The sequence below is a fragment of the Balaenoptera physalus genome (genome assembly GCF_965194825.1).
Source record: "Balaenoptera physalus genome assembly, chromosome: 7".
NCBI lineage: Eukaryota > Metazoa > Chordata > Mammalia > Artiodactyla > Balaenopteridae > Balaenoptera > Balaenoptera physalus.
In genome coordinates, this window is record NC_138886.1 from 108,154,682 (window position 1) to 108,177,527 (window position 22,846).

The following is a 22,846-nucleotide window of genomic DNA, read 5'->3' on the forward strand; positions in this document are numbered from 1 at the left end:
TTGTGGCTCATGGGCTTAGTTGCTCCATGGCATGTGGGATCTTCCCGGACCAGGGATCGAACCCGTGTCCCCTGCATTGGCAGGAGGATTCTTAACCGCTGCGCCACCAGGGAAGTCCCCAGGCAAATTCTTCACACTACACTGTGCTGGTATGAACATCTTGCTTTGGCAAGATTTGATGAGGTATCACCTCACACCAGTCAGAATGGCCATCACCAAAAAGTCTACAAATAATAAATGCTGGAGAGAGGGTGTGGAGAAAAAGGAACCCTCCTACACTGTTGGTGGGAATGTAAAATGGTGCAGCCACTATGGAGAAAAGTATAGAGGTCCCTTAAAAAACTAAAAATAGAGCTACCATATGATCCAGCAATCCCACTCCTGGGCATATATCCAGAGAAAACTATAATTAGAAAAGATACATGCACCCCCAATGTTCATTGCAGCACTGTTTACAATAGCCAAGACATGGAAGCAACCTAAATGTCCATTGACTGACTGATGAATGGATAAATAAAGGTGTGGTACATATATACAATGGAATATTACTCATCCATAAAAAAGAATGAAATAATGCCATTTGCAGCAACATGGATGGACCTAGAGACTATCATACTAAGTGAAGTAAGCCAGACAAAGACAAATATCATATGATATCACTATATGTGTCATCTAAAAAAAAAAATACAAATGGACTTATTTACAGAACAGAAATAGACCAACAGACATAGAAAACAAGCTTATGGTTACCAAAGGGGAAAGGCGAGGAGGAGAGATAAATCAGCAGTTTGGACACTACTATATATAAAACAGATAACCAACAAGGACCTACTGTATAGCACAGGGAACTATACACAATATTTTGTAATAACCTATAAGGGAAAAGAAGCTGAAAAAAAGATATATGTGTACTATGTATAACTGAATCACTTTGCTGTACACCTGAAACTAACACAACATTGTAAATCAACTATACTTCAATTAAAAAAAAAGAGAGAGAGATTTGATGTAGATTACAGTTAGCAGAAGCCACTGGAGAATCTCTTAAAACGTTAAAGGGGGTGCTTTCTCATGTCACGGACCTATTTTCTGTTTTGGCTGGTCCGGAGTCTTGCATTCTGAATTTCCTTAAATCCAAGGGATGTCAACTTGATTATAAAGAGATATCAAGAACTAAGAACTTCTCTTGACAGAAAGGTGTGGGGTACAGGTGGTGGGCAGGGGAAATAAAAAGAAATGGAGAGAAATTTGTTTCAGTTGCCATTTATAATAACCTGGACCCCATCTTTCACTTTAGTAATAAGATCTTAGGAGCAGTGTGTTAGGTTTGACCAGCATACTGGCTGGTTTGGGGGGAGGGAGGAGCAGTGAGAGTGATCCTCTCCCTGTCTCCCTACCAATTCTGCATCCTGAATTAATCTCTCCTGCTTGTTTAGCTAAGCAGCAAGTGAGGGGTGCAGAGAACGGATGCCTCTGGAACTGGAGGGACGGATGGAAGGGCTGCAGTGGTGATGAGGGGCATGATGAGCTGTGGTAGGGGAGCTTTGTGGCAGGAACCAAACAGAGTGGCCTTAAAGGGAGGGGTGGGAAGCAGTTGGGCAGTTGGGAAGCAACTGGGTGAGGGAAGGGATGGTTATGGTTCAGAGGACAAGTAGACAGGTTTGACTAAAACAGAAGGTTTAAGTGGGAGATACAGTTGGCAAGCTGGGTTTTCTCTTGTAACCTGTGGACCACCATGGAAAACTTCGAAAAGAGGGCAAGGCAGAGTTTGGGGAAGATGAATATGACAGCAGTATATTAGATAGACTAGAAGGAGGAGAAATGGCAAGGCCACTAGGGGACTGTGGTGGTCAGTTTTATGTGTCAACTTGGCAAGGCTACAGAATTCAGTTATTCCATCAAATATTGGTGTTGCTGTGAAGGTATTTTGTAGTTGTGATTAATGTCCATAATCAGTTGACTTTATTTTATTTACTTTTTTGTGCAGGGCCTGCATTCCTCTAATCTGGTCTCAGGTAATCTCTTTATTTATTTATTTTCTTATTAGTCATCTATTTTATACACATCAGTGTATACATGTCAATCCCAATCTCCCAATTCATCACACCACCCCCCCCACCTCCCGCCGTTTTCCCCCTTGGTGTCCATACGTTTGCTCTCTACGTCTGTGTCTCAATTTCTGCTCTGCAAACCGGTTCATCTGTACCATTTTCTAGGTTCCACATATATGCGTTAATATACGATATCTTTTTTTCTCTTTCTGACTTACTTCACTCTGTATGATAGTCTCTAGATGCACCCACAACTCCACAAAAGACCCAATTTCATTCCTTTATATGGCTGAGTAATATTGCATTGTATATATGTACCACATCTTCTTTATCCATTTGGCTGTCGATGGGCATTTAGGTTGCTTCCATGACCTGGCTATTGTAAATAGTGCTGCAATGAACACTGGGGTGCATGTGTCTTTTTGAACTATGGTTTTCTCTGGGTATATACCCAGTAGTGAGATTGCTGGGTCATATGGTAATACTATTTTTAGTTCCTTAAGGAACCTCCATACTGTTCTCCATAGTGGCTGTATCAATTTACGTTCCCACCAACAGTGCAAGAGGGTTCCCTTTTCTCCACACCCTCTCCAGCATTTGTTGTTTCTAGATTTGCTGATGATGCCCATTCTAGCTGGTGTGAGGTAATACCTCATTGTAGTTTCACTGTAGTTTTGATTTGCATTTCTCTAATAATTAGTGATGTTGAGCAGCTTTTCAGGTGCTTCTTGGCCATCTGCATGTCTTCTTTGCAGAAATGTCTATTTAGGTCTTCTGCCCATTTTTGGATTGGGTTGTTTGTTTTTTTAATATTGAGCTGCATGAGCTGTTTATATATTTTGGAGATTAATCCTTTGTCCGTTGATTCATTTGCAAATATTTTCTCCCATTCTGAGGGTTGTCTTTTCGTCTTGTTTATGGTTTCCTTTGCTGTGCAAAAGCTATGAAGTTTCATTAGGTCCCATGTGTTTATTTTTGTTTTTATTTCCATTCCTCTAGGAGGTAGATCAAAAAAGTTCTTGCTGTGATTTATGTGAAACAGTGTTCTTCCTATGTTTTCCTCTAAGAGTTTTATAGTGTCCGGTCTTACATTTAGGTCTCTAATCCATTTTGAGTTTATTTTTGTGTATGGTGTTAGGGAGTGTTCTAATTTCATTCTTTTACATGTAGCTGTCCAGTTTTCCCAGCACCACTTATTGAAGAGACTGTCTTTTCTCCATTGTATATCCTTGCCTCTTTTGTCATCGATTAGTTGACCATAGGTGCATGGGTTTACCTCTGGGCTTTCTATCCTGTTCCATTCATCTATATCTCTGTTTTTGTGCCAGTACCATATTGTCTTGATTACTGTAGCTTTGTAGCATAGTCTGAAGTCAGGGAATGTGATTCCTCCAGCTCTGTTTTTTTCCCTCAAGACTGCTTTGGCTATTTGGGGTCTTTTGTGTCTCCATACACATTTTAAGATTTTTTTGTTCTAGTTCTGTAAAAAATGCCATTGGTAATTTGATAGGAATTGCATTGAATCTGTAGATTGCTTTGGGTAGTATAGTCATTTTCACAATATTGATTCTTCCAATCCAAGAACATGGTATGTCTCTCCATCTGTTGGTATCATCTTTAATTTCTTTCATCAGTGTCTTACAGTTTTCTGCATATAGGTCTTTTGTCTCCCTAGGTAGGTTTATTCCTAGGTATTTTATTCTTTTTGTTGCAGTGGTAAATGGGAGTGTTTTCTTAATTTCTCTTTCAGATTTTTCATCATTAGGGTATAGGAATGCAAGAGATTTCTGTGCATTAATTTTGTATCCTGCAACTTTACCAAATTCATTGATTAGCTCTAGTAGTTTTCTGGTGGCATCTTTAGGATTCTCTATGTATAGTATCACGTCATCTGCAAACAGTGACAGTTTTACTTCTTCTTTTCCGATTTGTATTCCTTTTATTTCTTTTTCTTCTCTGATTGCTGTGGCTAGGACTTCCAAAACTATGTTGAATAATAGCGGTGAGAGTGGACATCCTTGTCTTGTTCCTGACCTTAGAGGAAATGCTTTCAGTTTTTCACCATTGAGAATGATGTGTGCTGTGGGTTTGTCATATATGGACTTTATTATATTGAGGTAGGTTCCCTCTGTGTCCACTTTCTGAAGAGTTTTTATCATAAATGGGTGTTGAATTTTGTCAAAAGATTTTTCTGCATCTATTGAGATGATCATATGGTTTTTATTCTTCAATTTGTTAATATGGTGTTTCACATTCATTGATTTTCGTATGTTGAAGAATCCTTGCATCCCTGGGATAAATCCCACTTGATCATGGTGTATGATCCTTTTAATGTGCTGTTGGATTCTGTTTGCTAGTATTTTGGTGAGGATTTTTGCATCTAGAGTCATCAGTGATATTGATCTGTAATTCTCTTTTTTTGTAGTATCTTTGTCTGGTTTTGGTATCAGGGTGATGGTGGCCTCATAGAATGAGTTTGGGAGTGTTCATTCCCCTGCAAGTTTTTGGAAGAGTTTGAGAAGCATGGGTGTTAGCTCTTCTCTAAATGTTTGATAGAATTCACCTGTGAAGCCATCTGGTCCTGGACTTTTGTTTGTTGGAAGATTTTTAATCACAGTTTCAATTTCATTACTTGTGATTGGTGTGTTCATATTTTCTATTTCTTCCTGGTTCAGTCCTGGAAGGTTATACCTTTCTAAGAATTTGTCCATTTCTTCCAGGCTGTCTATTTTATTGGCATAGAGTTGCTTGTAGTAGTCTCTTAGGATGCTTTGTATTTCTGCAGTGTCTGTTGTAGCTTCTCCTTTTTCATTTCTAATTTTATTGATTTGAGTCCTCTCCCTCTTTTTCTTGATGAGTTTTACTTTTAGTTTTATTGATCTTTGCTACTGTTTTCTTTGTTTCTATTTCATTTATTTCTGCTCTGGTCTTTATGATTTCTTTCTGTCTGCTAACTTTGGGTTTTGTTTGTTTTTCTTTCTCTAGTTCCTTTAGGTGTGACGTTAGACTGTTTATTTGAGATTTTTTCTTGTTTCTTGAGGTAGGCTTGTATAGATATAAACTTCCCTCTTAGGACTGCTTTTGTGCATCCCATAGGTTTTGGATCGTCGTGTTTTCATTGTCATTTGTTTCTAAGTATTTTTTGATTTCCTCTTTGATTTCTTTAGTGATCTCTTGGTTATTTAGTAACGTATTGTTTAGCCTCCATGTGTTTGTGTTTTTTACGTTTTTTCCCCTGTGATTGATTTCTAATCTCATACCATTGTGGTCAGAAAAGATGCTTGATATGATTTCAATTTTCTTAAATTTACTGAGGCTTGATTTGTGACCCAAGATGTGATCTATCCTGGAGAATGTTCCATGCGCACTTGAGAAGAAAGTGTAATCTGCTGTTTTTGGATGGAATGTCCTATAAATATCAGTGAAATCTATCTGGTCTATTGTGTCATTTAAAGCTTGTGTTTCCTTATTTATTTTCATTTTGGATGACCTGTCCATTGGTGTAAGTGAGGTGTTACAGTCCCCCACTATTATTGTGTTACTGTCGATTTCCTCATTTATAGCTGTTAGCAGTTGCCTTGTATTGAGGTGCTCCTATGTTGGGTGCATATATATTTATAATTGTTATATCTTCTTCTTGGATTGATCCCTTGATCATTACATAGTGTCCTTCCTTGTCTCTTGTAACATTCTTTATTTTAAAGTCTACTTTATCTCATATGAGTATTGCTACTCCAGCTTTCTTTTGATTTCCATTTGCATGGAATATCTTTTTCCATCCCCTAACTTTCAGTCTGTATGTGTCCCTAGGTCTGAAGTGGGTCTCTTGTAGAGAGCATATAGATGGGTCTTGTTTTTGTATCCATTCAGCGAGCCTGTGTCTTTTGGTTGGAGCATTTAATCCATTCACGTTGAAGGAAATTACCGATATGTATGTTCCTTTGACCATTTTCTTAATTGTTTTGGGTTTGTTTTTGTAGGTCCTTTTCTTCTCTTGTGTTTCCCAGTTAGAGAAGTTCCTTTAGCATTTGTTGTAGAGCTGGTTTGGTGGTGCTGAATTGTCTTAGCTTTTGCTTGTCTGTAAAGCTTTTGATTTCTCCATCAAATGTGAATGAGATCCTTGCTGGGTGGAGTAATCTTGGTTGTAGGTTCTTCCCTTTCATCACTTTAAGTATATCATGCCACTGCCTTCTGGCTTGTACAGTTTCTGCTGAGAAATCAGCTGTTAACCTTATGGGAGTTCCCTTGTATGTTATTTGTCGTTTTTCCCTTGCTGCTTTCAATAATTTTTCTTTGTCTTTAATTTTTGCCAATTTGATTACTATGTGTCTCAGAGTGTTTTTTCCTTGGATTTATCCTGTATGGGACTCTCTGTGCTTCCTGGACTTGGGTGGCTATTTCCTTTCCCATGTTAGGGAAGTTTTCGACTATAATCTCTTCAAGTATTTTCTTGGGTCGTTTATCTCTCTCTTCCCCTTCTGGGTCCCCTATAATGCGAATGTTGTTGCGTTTAATGTTGTCCCAGAGGTCTCTTAGGCTGTCTTCAGTTCTTTTCATTCTTTTTCCTTTATTCTGTTCTGCGGCAGTGAATTCCACCATTCTGTCTTCCAGGTCACTTATCCGTTCTTCTGCCTCAGTTATTCAGCTATTGATTCCTTCTAGTGTAGTTTTCATTTCAGTTATTGTATTGTTCATCTCTGTTTGTTTGTTCTTTAATTCTTCTAGGTCTTTGTTAAACATTTCTTGCATCTTCTCGATCTTTGCCTCCATTCTTTTTCCGAGGTCCTGGATCATCTTCACTATCATTATTCTGAATTCTTTTTCTGGAAGGTTGCCTATCTCCACTTCATTTAGTTGTTTTTCTGGGGTTTTATCTTGTTCCTTCATCTGGTACATAGCTCTCTACCTTTTCATCTTGTCTATCTTTCTGTGAATGTGGTTTTTGTTCCACAGGCTGCAGGATTGTAGTTCTTTGTGCTTCTGCTCAGTTGACGTTAGTAAAGACGATTATCAGAGATAACCCGAGTAGGCCTGATTCAATCAGTTAAATTTTCCCAGAAGAAGAAGAAATTTCACCTGTGAACTGCAGCCTCAATTCTTTCCCAAGTTCCCTGCCTGCCCTTCCTGACGGGCTGTGCCATGCATGGGACTTGCCTAGCCGTCTTCACAATCGCGTAAGCCAATTCCTTGCAATTAACCCCCTGCTATATATTTCCTACTGGTTCTGTTTCTCTAGTTGAATCCTGATACAGGGACAGACCACTAGTGTGGTTTTGGACTAGACAAGAGAAGGCTCGACCAGAGACAGAGATGAGTGAGGGAAGAGCAAAGACCAAAAGGACTCAGATGGCCTGAAGGTGCGGCGAGAGAAGAGCCCAGGGAAGCTGGCAGTGATGGTCGGGAGGCACTGGGAGCAGGAGGCCAGGGTTCCCACCCTCCATCTGCCACTGATTACACAAGTAACTCCATCTTGCTGCGTCTCTGAAAAATGTGAGCTTGAATTAGTACTTCCAAGACATCTTCCGGCTCCATATTCTATGATTCTATATCTCAGTCAGTCTTTACAAGAGTATCTTATCTTCAGTCAAAAATGGATCTTTTCTTCTAAATGAAGTCTATTTTCTTGCCCCCAGAAGAGTGATTCAGGAATCACAGTGTCAATAGTTAAGTATCCAGGGACTTAAAATAAAGGGAGGGATGGAGGGAAGACTTCATGGGATCCCAAAACAGCAGCATGGGTTGAGCAGCTGGTAAAAGGAGCTGGAAGTACAGCCATACCAAATAGAGAACAGAGGACTCTGGCAATATTAATAACAATTAATATTTACCGAGGGCTTACCATGTACCAGACACTGTTCTAAGTGCTTAAACAGGCACCAACTCTTTCAGACTTCACAATATCTCTAACATATACCCAATCTACAGATGAGAAAAGTGAGGTTTCAAAAGGTTGAGTCACTTAACTTCTCTAAGGGCACACAGCTAGTAGGAGCAGAGGAGATGGAATTTGAGCGTAGACCAGGGTCTACGCTCTTAACTAGGTTGCTGACCTTTATTGCCACAACAGACCAGAGGAAGCTATTTGCTGTGAAAGGCAGCAGTAGGAATCTCCAGCATAACACAGGCAACATGGAGAATTAAATGAGCAAAGGCCTATTGCCTTGAATTCCTGCCACCACAATGTACAAAACTGCTGATGTGGGTGAGTCCCTCCGTGTCACCCTCCTGTCTGTGTATCCCCAGAGCCAACATGCACTCCCATCTTCTGCACAGCCTGCTCCAACAGGAATGCATTTCAGGTGCTCCATGATTTTTTTGGTTGGAAAGCAGGGCCCTGAAACTGGTAAGGAGACTTCCTACAGCTTCTGAAGCTGCATTCATAGCAGTTGGCAGTGTTTTCTGATTCATGGTGAAAGCCCTAGAGGAAGGGCTGGCTTTCTGTGGAAGTGAGCACAGGGCTTTAACTCTGATAAACAGTGGTTAGGGTCCTGCGTGCATATTTCCTACCTGCAGTTGAAGAATTTCCCACCCCTTTTGTTTACCCTTATCTGATCAAAGCACCATTCATTGACCCAGCATCAAAACGGAGACTGTCTGCAGTGCTGCTAGTTGCCATGGCAGAGATAGAGGGTAGGTCCTGCCCTCCAGGGGTTCCAGGCATCCAGCTCAAAAGAGAAGGGTGCCACCTGGGTGGCAATACCTTGTTGAATTCCCAGGGAGATGTTTGCCTTGCCAGCCTAACAGTGGGCCAGAGGGGGAGAGAGAAAAAAAAGAAAGAAAGAAAGAAAGAGAGAGAGAGAGGGAGGGAGGGAGGGAGGGAGGAAGGAAGGAAGGAAAGAAGGAAGGAAGGACGAAAGAAAGAGAAAGAAAGAAAGAAAGAGAAAGAAAGAAAGAAAGAGAAAGAAAGAAAGATTGTGTCACTCTGGATTTCCAGTTAGGTAGTTGTCAAACTTGTCTCAAATGCACCCTGTCTTCTCCACCGCACCTGGTCCAGGCCTTCATCACCTCTAATTGGTCTCTCAGCTTCCACTCTTATCCCGTCAAGCTCGCCCTCCTCGCAGCCACCAGAATGCTGTATTTAAAACTCTAATCTGGGACTTCCCTGGTGGCGCCGTGGTTAACAATCCACCTGCCAATGCAGGGGACACGGGTTCGATCCCTGGTCCCCGAAGATCCCACATGCCCTGGAGCAACTAAGCCCATGCACCACAACTACTGAGCCTGTGCTCTAGAGCCTGCGAGCCACAACTACTGAAGCCCGTGCGCTCTAAGGCCTGCGTGCTGCAACTACTGAGCCCGTGTGCTGCAATTACTGAAGCCCGCGTGCCTAGAGCCCGTGCTCCGCAGCAAGAGAAGCCACCGCAATAGAAGCCCGCGCACCGCAGCGAAGAGTAGTCCCTGCTCGCCACAACTAGAGAAAGCCAGCGCAGCAACAAAGACCCAAACGCAGCCAAACAAAACAAACAAATGAACAAAAAACCCCTCCAATCTGACCGGGTCCTTTCCCTTCTTGCACCAAGATCCTCCCCAGCCTAACACATGGAACATTTCCACCACCAGCAACTCTGAACTGTTTCTTTCTCCATCCTGTGTTTTGTTCCCAGAATGCCCCCTGCCTTTTTGCTCCATCAACTCCAATTCTCAATTATAGACTAAGCTCAGGTGGTCATCTCCTCCAGGAAGCCTTACCTGATTATGAAATAAGCCACTAACTGCCCTAACCCCCTTCCTCCCCTGCGGCTACGCTGGGTGAGACTTCTTTTTTTTTTTTTTTTTTTTAATTAACTAATTTATTTATTTATGGCTGTGTTGGGTCTTCGTTTCTGTGTGCGGGCTTTCTCTAGTTGCGGCAAGTGGGGGCCACTCCTCATCGCGGTGCGCAGGCCTCTCACTATCGTGGCCTCTCTTGTTGCGGAGCACAGGCTCCAGATGCGCAGGCTCAGTAGTTGTGGCTCACGGGCCTAGTTGCTCCGCAGCATGTGGGATCTTCCCAGACCAGGGCTCGAACCCGTGTCCCCTGCATTGGCAGGCAGATTCTCAACCACTGCGCCACCAGGGAAGCCCCTGGGTGAGACTTCTGAGCTCCTACAATGCTCTCTGCAGAAACAGCTCTCTGGGGCCACCTATTTGTACTCTAATGATTGGCTCCTAGGCTCCCCTCTCCCCCGAACCTCAGCTCACTGAGGACAAGGACTGTCTGACCCCTGAACTTAATCCAGGACCTGGCACTGAGCGTGAAGTAAAAGGAGAAGGTACTGGCCAAGGCAGGACCACCAACAGGCCGTAGGAAACTTGGGGTTCTGACCCCGGCTTGATCACACCTCCATACCCTAACTCCGTGCCTCAGTTTCCCCATTAGGAAAGCGTGGGGGTGGGGAAGAGGGAGGAAGAGGAATCTTACTCTAGAGGCAGCAGCTTCCATTCATTAGCATTTGTAAAGGGCTCTGAGAGCTGCAGATGGAAAGCTGCTCCGGCAGGCAGCTTGTTAGAACTAAAAATAGACTTGTGTAGCCCCTTCCCGGCAGAAGCTCAGGAAAGGCTGGAAGGGGTGAGAACACAGGTAGCCAGAGGTGGAAGAAGCTGACCCAGTCCTAGAGGGCGGCCAGCGCTACAGTAAACTACCGCGGGAGACACCGTGGCCACCGCCGAGCGCCCGCTCAGCCTGACCCCCAGCAGCGCCGCCTGCGTGGGAAGGTCAGGGGCAGGTGGCCTGTCGTGCCCGGAGGCAGGGGGCAGACTGTGGCCTTTCCACAGTCTGAGGACGGGATTGCTGTCCCCAGATGAGCTGCCTTTGCAGCAGCCGGGAGGGGGCGGGGTGACGGGGCGGGCAGGGTGTCAGGCTCGCCCCGGGCGGGTGGGCTGGTATCCCAGCGGAGGAGGAGGGGGAGGGGGAGGGGGGAGGAGGAGGAGGAGGAGGCGGGCGGGGGCTGCGGCGTCTGGGGCCGCATCACGGATGGGGGTGTAGAGGGGGTGAGGTGGGGTAGAGAGCGGGGCTGCGGGCTGGACGAGAAAGAATCGCCGGGGAGGGGAGAGAGGGGCCCACGATCTCCTGTGACTCAGGTCTGACTCAATGCCATTTCTGAAACAGCCTAGGGGGCGGGGGGAAGGTGTCTTTTCAAAATGACGAAACAACTCCTTGCTCAGGGCAGCCCTGGAAGAGCTGCGGGCGGATGGGAATCACCCCGGGTCTCCCTCCAGCAAGTCTCCCGGCTGCCCACCCACGGGCGCGGCGGCGGCGGCGGCGGCGGCGTCGGGACCCTCGCGTCGCTGTCCGATTTCCACTCGCGCTGCCCTGGCGCCTGCAGGGGTGGGGGGCGGGCGGAGTGGTGGGGGGGGTCGACGGTCCCCCCCACCGCGAGGCGGAGCGCGCCTCTACCCCCCGGTCGCGCCGAGAAGGAGCCCCGGGAAAGAGCTAAAAAAAGGGCAGGCGCTGCGGCGGGTGGCGGCGCCGCGCCCGCCGGGGAAGGAATTCCCTCCGCCCGGCGCGCACGCGGCCCCCCGCCCCCGCCCCATCCTGCTCAGAAAAGAATCGGATTCTGCCGGAGAGTAGGAGGCAAAGGAAGACTCAGTTCTAGCCACCACCACCCTCCTCTCCCCTCCCGGATCCCGGAGAAGGGGGGATAGGATTCCTCCCCCAACCGGATCTGGTGGTCGGAAGGATGGGTCCTGAGGGAAGAAGGGGGCGGCTAGTAACGGGGGCCCCGAGCGACGGTGGCGGCACCCAGAGGGGCCTGGCGGGTTAGGACCCGGGCCGGGATTCGGGGCACCCTGCACAGTGGCCAGCGCAGCCCTGGCTCTCCTGGCTCCGGTGCCCCAACACCCACTCCTCCGACTCAGAGCCAGTGCCCCAGGAGGCGCCCGGGGTCCCGCGTGCTGACCGACCCGGGGAGGCGAGAAGCCCTGAGCCGCAGCGCGCACAGACTGGCCTCCCGCTCGCTCGTTTTTTTCCCGAGAACTGGGGACATCGATCCATGCCCAGTCCTCATTCAGAGCCGGAGAGGAGCCGTGTGAAATTAGGAGCTCACAACTTCACTTGCAAAGTTCTGCAGTTTGCAGAGCAGGTCCACCAAGTTGTCCTGCTTGTCTCACAGTCACCCTGGCGTCTCCATTTGACAAATGATGAAGCAGGAGCCTCAGAAAACAATGTATTTGTCCATCTTTAGCTAAGAGAGGTAAGGCCGAGCATTTGCAAGGCCGAGCTCGCAAATACTTGGTTCTCTATTTCAGCAACTTTCATCTGACTCCTAGTTCTAGGCCTTCTTCTTTGGGGTCTTTCATGCATTTAACATTCTGGGGATGCTTATTATGTGCGAGCAAGATGCTGGGGACAGAAAGACCAACGAGGGTCACTCTCTGACCTCAAGGAACTCACAGTTGAGTGAAAAAGCGAGAAAACAAAATTATAGATTAAAATTCAGTGTAAACCACACTGTTCTAAACACGGAAACAGAGTCAGTAACTTGCTCAGGTCTCAGGACTGTAGCTGTGCAGCCAGGATTTGAACCCAGACATTCTGACTCCAGAGCCCACCCACACATAACCACTATACTAAACTGCCCCCTTTTTTTTTGCTTAACTATATACCCTTAAGTAAGGGGAGAAAAGCAGATCACACAACAGAATGTACAGGATGCTCCCAATTAGAATATATATAAACACTCAGAAAAAAAAAAAAAGACCAGAAGAATATATGTCAAAATGATGGGTGATTTTTGTTTTCTTCATTTTTTTTATAAGCTCCATATTTTCTGCACTGAATATGAATTTTATAAGAAAAAAAAAAGCAATAAATGGTATTAAAGTACAGCTTGAATGCAAAACTTCCAAAAGATGGTGATGCTTGCATTTGCCCAGTGGGAAGCCTAGGAAGGGCGCCCCAGGGGAGAGCACCATGTACCCCAGAGGTTCAAAGGCATGGCACGAGGACAGGCTGATTGAAGAAACTGCAAGGAAGTCTGTCTGTGTGATAGGAGTGAAGAGGGGCCAGAGTGTGGGAGGAGAGGCCTCAACTGAATTTCTTGTCAAATCCCTCAAATAAAGAATTCCAAACCCTTAATATTATCCTAAAACCTTCCCTGAGGGGTTAATTCCCTTGGGGATCTAAGAGAGCAGTCCAGGAGTGGGCTGAGATTCCTGAAGGTTATTACTGTGTTCTATATATTGTGTTATATATCTTTTTCTGTCTTTGGAGGTGAGAAGGCTGGGTGTAGGACGTTAGACTCGGGTCAACATATTTGGGTCAGAAGGTGCCAGAGAGCTCGGCGGAAGTCATTGAGGATGGCTTCTTAACGATGCACATTTTCATTAATCTGGCCCTCTTTCATAACTCAGTTTTACTGTCACTCAGATCCAAGCCCGCAAAGACATTCCATCAGTAACCTCCCCGCTTGCTCCATGCTGCGCTTCCCTCTGAGGTCCCTGGGCACACCAGTTCTAATATCAGCCTCAGCTTATTAAAGCACTAGATTTTCAGGTGGTGGATGGCAGGTCTTGTCCTCCACATCCAGCCCAGGCTGCCCAAAGTGCCCTGGTTCCCCTTTCCCTGCTGGAGAACCTGGGACAAAGGCCAGTTCACTGCTTTTCCCCCTCCTGGGCCCAGCCCTCTCAGACACATTCTGATCCCCTGGCCCTCCAAGCAAGAGCTGCAGCGTTTAGCATACAGGATGCAGAGATGCAGCTCCTCTGCAGATTCCGAGTTCCAGGCTGGAAATAGAGGGGCCTTTGCTCACGTCATTACATGAAATTCACCATCTGCCACTTGAGCAGGAGAGACTTGGGGATGTTTAATGTGAAAACACAGCTCTTGCTTGGGCGATTGACTATTTCAGGGTGAGGACCACAGCTGGCATGTTAACCGTGGGACCTGGGTTACCGATATTAGGGATTTGGCCTAATATTGATCTAAGGTGAGGTTGAACCCATAGTCACAGTTCTTTTCCCTTTAAACAGCTAGCTCTGTGTATGCACGGGCCACAGACAGCAGGACCCAGCCCAGCCTGGCCTGATCCGGGGTTGATCTGGCTGGGGGCAGAGCCAAGGGAGCAGGAGGGCTGAAGTGACTGTCCCTGCAGCTGCTGGGCCCCCTCTCAGCCTCCCTTCTCTGCCTTTATCTGCCTTGTAGGTGAATGCGAAGGCAAATGGACCAGGAGGAGCCCTTGTGATAATCTTCAAAAGAATCTGACATGTCTATGTTACTGCTACTGGGCAAGGTAAAACACCACCCTGGTTTCGCTTCTTGCCGACTTCCTAGAAGTGAGCAGTCAAGAGGCTTGGGGGCTGTCTTTCATCTGATGTGTCTTCAGTGTAATTTTGGGTAGCTTGGATTTTGTTCACCTGCCTTCAAGCCTCAAGGGAGGCTGGCAGGAGCTGCCTTCTGGGGGGGGTGGGGGGGCCTGTTTTATGCCTTGCCCTCCTGCACTCCCTCCGAGTGTCCAGTGATTCCTGGACAAAGGTAGGGGTGGAGGAACTGGGTTTTATTCTTCTTTCTGTTACAGCTCTCAGCCCAGAGTCTTATACACAAACTCTTCTGAACTCCAAACCCATCTATCCAACAGCCTACCAGATGTCTCCACCAAGATGTCTAATAGCACAAACTCAGCATATCCGAAACAGAATTCCTGATTTATGTCCCCACGCCCCACCTCCTGGAAATTTGCTCTTCCCCATCTCAGTTAATGACGTCCTTCCAATGGCTCAGGTCAAAAATCTTGGTGTCATCTGTGATTCTCCTTCCTCTCACCCGCACGTCAAATCCATGAGAAACTTCTCTTCTGATCGCTCCTGACTCCATTCCAGCCACATCCTTGGAATTCCTCAGACACATCAGGCGCACTCCTGCCTCACGGCCTTTGTACTGGCTGGCCCCTCTGCCTGATCTCTCTGCCCTTTTGCATCTTCTTTGCTTAAACGTCCCTTTCTCGGTGGAGCCCACCCTGCCACCCTATTTAGATGGCAAACCTCCCCCATGCCAGCACCTCCAATCTCCCTTGTTCTTTTTTTTCACATTGTACTTACTTCTAGAAAGCTATATGATATGCTTATGTACGTACCACAGCTGGTCTGGCTGCTTGGCAGCTCTTACAGGGAGATAAGGAGCTGTGGGTCTGCAGGACACACAGGAAGAGGGAACAAAATTGAATGGGGTCAAGAGAATGAGAAGACAAGTCACAGACTGAGAGAATATCTTTGCAAAAGTCATAGTTGATAAAGGACTGGTATCCAAAATATACAAAGAACTCTTAAAACTCAACCATAAGAAAACAAACAACCTAATTCAAAAATGGGCAACAGACCTGAACAGACACCTAGCCAAATAAGATATACACATGGCGAATAAGCATATGAAAATAGGCAACATCATATCCTTATGGATTTGAAAATTAAAACAACAATGAGATGCCGCCACATACCTATTAGAATGGGCACAATCTAGAAAACTGGCATCATCAAATGCTGGAGAGGATATGGAGCAACAGGAACTCTCATTCATTGCTGGTAGGAATGCAAAATGGTACAGCCACTTTGGAAGACAGTTTGGCAGTTTCTTATAAAATTAAACATACCCTTACCGTAAAGTCCAACAGTCATGCTCCTTGGTATTTACTCAAATGAGTTGAAAACTTATGTCCACACAAAAACCTGCACACAGATATCTATAGCAGCTGTATTCATAACTGTCCAAACTTGGAAACAACCAACATGTCCTTCAGTAGGTAAATGGATAAATTGCGATACATCCAGATAATGGGATATTATTCAGTGCTGAAAAGAAATGAGCTCTCAAGCCATGAAAAGACATGAATATTAATCATGGATAAAGACAAATGCATATTACTAAGTGAAATAAGCCAATCTGAAAAGGCTACAGACTGTATGATTCCAATGGGACATTCTGGAAAAGGCAAAACTATGGAGATAGCTAAAATAATGAGTGGTTTCCAGGGGCTGGAGGGAGGGAGAGATGAGTGGAACAGAGGGGATTTTTAGGGCAGTGAAACTCTTCTGTATGATGCTGTAATGATGGATATATGCCATTATCCATCTGTCCAAACCCATAGAATGTACAATACCAAGGGTGAACCCTAATGTGAACTATGGACTTTGGGTGATAACCACATCTCCATGTAGGTTCACTGACTATAATAAATGTAACATTCTTGTCCAGGATGTTGATAGCGGGGAGGCAACGCATGTGTGGAGACAGGGGATGTACAGGAACTTTCTCTACTTTCCACTCAATTTTGCTTGAACCTAAAATTACTCTAAAAAATTAAGTCTACTAAAAAATAAAAATAAAAAAAATTGAGTGGGCCACAGGTCTTTGCAAGCAGTAGATTTGCAGGCTTCTTCTCACCTTTCCAAAGAATCCCTTGGCCTCTGCCAGAGAAGGGGCTTTGTTCTGGAACAACCCTCACTCATCTCAAAAATCTCAGCATCAAGAATGGCCTTAGGGGCTTCCCTGGTGGCGCAGTGGTTGAGAATCTGCCTGCCAATGCAGGGGACACGGGTTTGAGCCCTGGTCTGGGAAGATCCCACATGCCACGGAGCAACTAGGCCCGTGCGCCACAAGTACTGAGCCTGCGCGTCTGGAGCCTGTGCTCCGCAACAGGAGAGGCCGCGATAGTGAGAGGCCCGCGCACCGCGATGAAGAGTGGCCCCCGCTTGCCGCAACTGGAGAAAGCCCTCGCACAGAAACGAAGACCCAACACAGCCATAAATAAATAAATAAATAAATTCAAATTAAATAGCTAGTCATCATCTTAAAAAAAAAAAAAAAAAAAGAATGGCCTTAGGTGTGGGTGTTGGGGGGACATCCAGGAGGAGGCTCTACAGATGCCCTGGACTTGTCTGCTTCCTGCTCAACTAGGCAACGAGGGCAGGGACATAAAAGAGACTTCCTGTTGCTGCCCACATCCCCAGCCCCAAAGTCCTGGGGGAAGCAGGGCCCTTTAATCCACTGAAATGCTCATGGAGAAGCAAGGACAGCTGGGGTAGGTGACCCCAGAAATAGGAGCAGAAGTCCTGCCTCTGTCGAGAAGCCAAGGTCAAACAAGCCACTGGTTTTCTCTCCTCTCTTGCCCCCTCCTGTATTTAGCTGATCAGATCTCTTAGTCCAGCACTTCTGTCCTAAGGGCAATTCACATCCAGGCTTGGGCCAACATTTTGTCACCCCTTCCTGTTGTAAAAACAAACAAACAAACAAAAATGTTATTTTCACTCCTGCTTCTCAAGGGTACTAAAGGACCAAAAAAGCTTCTCTGGAATAATAATAGTCACCAGAGATTTAGCACTGAGAGATTTAAAGTATTATCTCAATTACTTCTTATAGCATTCTTATGATACAGGTACGATTATGTATGAAATCAAGCTACTTGCCCAAGGTAACATAGCTAGAAAATGGTGGAGTCAGGATTTGAACCTGGGTCTTTCGAACTCAAAAGCTACCATCTACTGCCAGCAGGGTTAAGCAATGCATGCATTGCACAGAGGCCCCCAGGTAAGAGGGCATGACGGGGGGCTAAAATCTAGCCCCTGCTCCCTTTGCCAAACCATGCCTCCTGGCCTAGGGATGATCAGACCCAAAGACAGGACTCCTTTCTGCAATTTGGACAAAGGTACTGAGTATGCTGGCTGCAGCCCACATACTTGCAGGGAGCAGGTAAAGTCTGCTACCTGGGACATGGCAGGGTACCACGTGTGAGTTTTCCGATAGGATGGGGGAAGGGAAAGAAGTCAAAAGCCTTTTTTTTATAAGGTACCTCGGAAAACGAAGGGGCAAAAACATATTATTTCCATGACTATGAAGGAAGAAGTTGCCTCCAAAGGCCATCAGTCTCCCTGACCTTTTTTACTCAATGGCTACTTTGAGTTCCTGGCCAGGACTGGTTCCAAATCCTGATTCCTGACTTCCAAGTTCTTTTTTGCTAGATCAGGAAAGACTAGACACGGAAAGGGGAGAGCTCCTATAGGCAAAGTTAAATTACAGCCGCAACTGAGCAAGGTTCCACCAAAATCATCTTTCCCTGGGTGGGTATGAAGAGAAAGGGCCAGGAAAATCTTCTGAAGCTGGTACAGTTACCAGAGAGGCTGTACCTCGATTGTTCAAAGCTTTTCTTTCTCTTCAGTGTCAGCCATGGAGGAAAGGATGAGAGGAAAAGAAGTCTTAGGAGACAATGTTACATTTGTCCATTCCAGTTAAGTTTACCAATACAGCATTTAAAGTAACTTGAGGATTAAATATATTACACTCAGTGCAACATCACCATCGCCCCCATTGCCCCCTCCCAAATTTTATTCTTGAGGAAGCAGTACTGTTCTTAACACACTGATATTTATTTTAATTCTCAGGGATGAGGTCACGTGCAGCCTGAGAGGTGCATGCAGAATGGGGAGGGGCAGTCCCAGGTGTTGGCCTTGGGGGTATTAGGGGAGACTTAGGGGTTGGCCTAATGTGTGAGCTTCAGGATTTCTCAGGTTGGGACCCTGCCCTGCTCCTCTCTGGGGTCCCCACGACTGCCTGGTTACCACGTTTTTCCCTCCTTGGGGATGCTCAGCTTGCTAAGGTGAAAAGCCAAACCCAGCCCAGAATTCCAGGTCTCAGGCCCCCTTACTCGCTGGAATTGGAGCCCATCCTGTGGCTGTGACTGTGGGGGAAGCGTAAAGGCCATCAGAACACAGATCCCAGAAAGACGGACCCTGTGCATCTCAGGGGCTGAAGGAATTTCAATTAAAAGAAAATAAGATTGGAACAGGGGAAAGGGAAAGAAGTCAAAAGCCCCGTTATAAGTCCCTGGGAAAATGAAGAGGCAAAAAAAAAAAAAAAAAAAAATTATTATTTCAATTACTATGAAAACGTGTTTTATTAGAAGATGGGGGATTCATCACTGACACTCAAAAGCCCAAAGAGCGATACCCAGCACTATAATACCTCCGTCTCCATGCAGGGAGAATGAGTTATTAAATCGGAAGATGAATGTTTTGCAGTTCAGTTAACTGCATCTGTTAAAAAAGAAATAGTTATAAACTTGCTCTGGATCCCTGACCCCTCCCCATGAAAGCTACCCCTTGCTAGCCCCCAACCCTCTGTATCCTCAAGGATCTCGACCCCTCCCCCTTTCACATTACTGTGGCATAGGAAAATGCAGGCGGAAGAATGAAAAAAAAAATCAGCAAATTAAATGCAAGCCAGAGTTTTTTTCTTATTATTAAAAAAAAAGTTGCATACAGTTCAATTGTCGCAAAGTGCGACGATGTAAATGCAGTGCATTCTTATGTATAACAGCTTTTCCTTCCGCTCCCATGGCAGCCTCAATAACGCTGCGCTTCTGTTCTGCATGAATAAATATGTATAAAATGTAACGCTGCAAAGAAATAAAATCTGATAACTGAAAGATACCATTTCTCAGGTTCTGGGAGCAACATGAGGCACCAGCTTTTCTGATTCTTTGGTGTTTATGCAAGGAGCCATTGAAATGATAATGTGGAATTTATTATTATTTTTTTTCCAGGGGCAAGTAATTTTCAGCTGTTCGTCGGGGCTTTAAGAAATGGAGGCTTTGGTGGTCTTCCTCCTCATTTGGTGTTCTAGGTGGGGGTCTACGGCTGCTACCCCGTTTCCCCATTCAGGCCATATACCCACAACCTTGAAATCGCTTCGCTTTCTCGCCTTGTGAGTCAACCTTGTTAGTGGAATAATGAATTTGTCCCTCGGAGCCAGCTGTGCGCAGCCTTTGCACCAGGGAGGCTCTCGTGCAAAGTGATTCTTAAGCTCTCTCAAGCCCTGAGCGAGGGCACTGGCTATTATGCATAATTCCCTGCCCTCGAAGGCTAACTCCACCCCTTTCTCTCCGTCATCAGGAAACCATATAGGACATTATTTTACTAAACATCTCAAATAGGAGATGACTGGCTTTTGCTTTGTTTGTTTAATTGTTTACAAACTTCGGCACTTTCTTGCCTGTAACACGGTTCTTGGAACCCCAAGCCACTTGCTCCTCTGCTGTCTGAGAGGGCTGAAGCTGGCAGCAATCAGGGGCCGGGTCCAGCCCTCAAGGGCCTCACAGGTCCGGCCCCCCACTTCCTTTCCTGCTCCTCTCCATTCACATTGTCTTGAGACCGGCTAAGTCTCATGCTATGCTTCAAAACACCTCCCAGGCTTTCCAGACCTTCTTGTCATTGCATTTACTCTTCCCTCCACCTGGAACACTCCTTCTGACCTTTCTAGACTTGGTCTTCTCAGCTTTCAAGAGTCAGCTCAAATGTGCAGCCACTTCTTTTATTATCACGCAGCTCCTATGCGTCCCATACGTACTACAGTAATGTGTCTGCTGACTCTTTCTGCCAAGTTCCTCCAGGACAGAGATAGCATCTTAGGACTCTCTGCATCACCGGTAGGTACCTCGTGTCCATGGTGAAGTTCAGCCAGGGTTTGTGGAAGGATGGAATGAATGCATTACCCAGAAGAGACGGCATCCAGCTCCTTCTTCGGCTTCTCGGGATTTGTCTCTTTAGACCCCATTCCAGGAAAGGATATGCATGAGATTGCTTGCAAGCGCATGAAAACCCAGAAACTCAGGAAGGAGGTCACTATCCAGTGAGGAAGTTTTCCGTGCAGTGGTGACACATCCATCTCGACCTCAGCTCACAGCCCAGGGGCACGCTGCAGACCTGCTTCACTGATAAGTGTATGTTTACAGTGCCTGGGTTGTGTAAATAAGCAGTACTTGAAGTATGTAAATTAGAAGTTAATGAATGAGCTAGGAATTGTTTCCTCTGCTATTTAAACAAAGCTACTTCTCAGGTGGGACATCAGCTTCCCCAGGGCAAAGCCAATACATTTTCTTGCTGACCAAACTAGGTAAGCAAATTTCTGTGACATGAAGGGTAGGAAAAAAAGACTCAGAGTTTCGATGATCCTCTCTTCAGACACTGTGTGACCTTGGGTCAGTTACTTAACCTCTCTTATCTTTAAAATGGGGATAATATCAATAAGAGTACCTCCTTTATACAGTCCTTGTGAGGATCTAAATGTAAATTTGGTAGCATGTGTCTGGAACAGAGAAGCCCTTCATAGACATGAAGCTTTTTCATGGTGGTTTGGTTTTCAAGGACTTTTTTCTGCTTTTACGCGTACCAAATGAACATCATATTTCGGACTTCCTTCTCCCCAAACCGGGTTCTCCTATTAGAAAACAGCCGAGAAGTGACAAGGCTTTGTGATACCTCTGTGCTGGGTGGGAATCCTTAACCTGAGCCCCTCAGCCTCAGGGATAAGGTTTCTGAGCCATTTCAACTGTTTTGGTGGCTCAAAAACCTTTTTCACTCCCTTCCTGTCCATGGACATATGGATCAGGTCAGGGACGGCTTGGGAAGAAAGGGACTATTAGTGTGTAATGAGCATATCATCGAAGAACTGCTTTTCCTGACTTGGAATTAAACCCCGAGGAACAATGCAGAGCTCATCTGGGCCTGCTGGGCGGGTTGGTCGTCCTGGGGACTGTCATGCCTTCAAGAGTCAGGTTTCTTTGCTCTTACTTAAGTAACCCAACCCACCCTAGGTACTGTGCTCCCGTGAGCGGCCAGCCAGAGCCAGGAGGCACTTACTACAGGAGAGGGGCACAGGCTCCTGACACCGAGCTGGGAAGCCCGAGGCCCGACAGGCTTCAGACAGACACACAGCGGGCGGCAGCAGGGAGGCCCCCAGTCCACTGGTTCAAGTCCAGGAAGCCCACCCACCCCCTTTCCAGTCCTGTTACGAAATTGTCAGGGACGACCAACGCACACATGGGCAGCTGGGGGCTTTCCTCAAATTGACAACAGCTTCTTGTAACTCTGCAGAACACGAGCTGCTTGCATAAACACTGCCTCAGAGACACCTGCTGTGGGGAATGCATGGAGTGGGGGAGAGGCAGAAAGATAAAGGGGGAGAGGACAGTTTCCCCACCCCACTACAGAGGGGACATTTATCCATCCATCCATCCATCCATGGTGCACGTGCACAGGCTCTGTCACCAGCTCGGTAGTAACTGGGAGGCAGGGAAGAACACAGTACAGTCAAAGGGCCTCAGTGCCCCCATCTCCTCCCACACTCCCCCTCCAAACGAGACTTGGCTGGGGAAAGACCTCTTGGGGTCTTCAGTGCTACTGCACTACTGTGGGCTGGGCGTTTGCCAGCGAATCCATCGCAGGCATAGGAGGCTGAGTGCACAGCAACTCCTAGGGAGGGTGAGGTAGAGATGGGGTGAGGATGGCGAGGAAGGAAAGGGCTAAGTCCCTGGCATGGAAGGTTGGAGAATACAGTAGTAAGAGGGGGTTTGGGGGGCTCTACTTGAAACCTACACTGCAGGTCAAATCCATATGCAAGCTGCAGGTGTTCAGGGAGAGGGCTCTGAGAGGTGGCAGAGCTGGGCAGTACCGCAGAAGGCTCCCGTCTCTGGGTGGAGCTTTTGCACTTTTCTGCTTGTCAGTTTACCTGACGCGCCAAATTAGTGAGCTCGCTGCTGCTGCCGGTGGCGGCGGAGGCTCTGAGTCATCTGGTTGCTCAGTTCTGATCACAAAGTACGCAGGAGAGCCTGGTGGTGCTCCTGGAGTCGGAGCCAGCCGGGGAAAGGGTCTCCTGCCTTCCGCTTCTGGGACATGTACAGGGGCTCCTCACTCCTGGTCAGCCCTGAGCAGAGTGCAAGAACGAACAGGGGTGCATCCCTGGCTTCAGCAGAGGAGGCTCGGAGCTCATGGAACAGAGTAGCAAACCGAGCGCCCAGGCCATGCTGGACGCTGAGGGAAGAACATCCCTCCCT

The 22,846-nt window shown here is 46.4% G+C and overlaps 1 protein-coding gene and 1 long non-coding RNA gene across 14 annotated transcripts in view; one reads left to right on the top strand and one right to left on the bottom strand.

The window, feature by feature from the left end:
• The window catches only part of PEBP4 (phosphatidylethanolamine binding protein 4), a 265,326-nt gene that overhangs the window by 141,627 nt on the left and 100,853 nt on the right, over nt 1-22,846 (bottom strand). The gene's annotated exons all lie outside the window — the stretch shown is intronic.
• LOC309664855 lies at nt 11,051-14,626 on the top strand. 2 transcript variants are annotated; one of them, XR_014266080.1, is made up of 4 exons: nt 11,051-11,111; nt 12,143-12,223; nt 14,173-14,260; nt 14,546-14,626. It is a non-coding gene; the product is annotated as an uncharacterized lncRNA (long non-coding RNA). The 2 variants fall into 2 exon arrangements; XR_014266079.1 differs by having other exon boundaries at nt 12,143-14,260.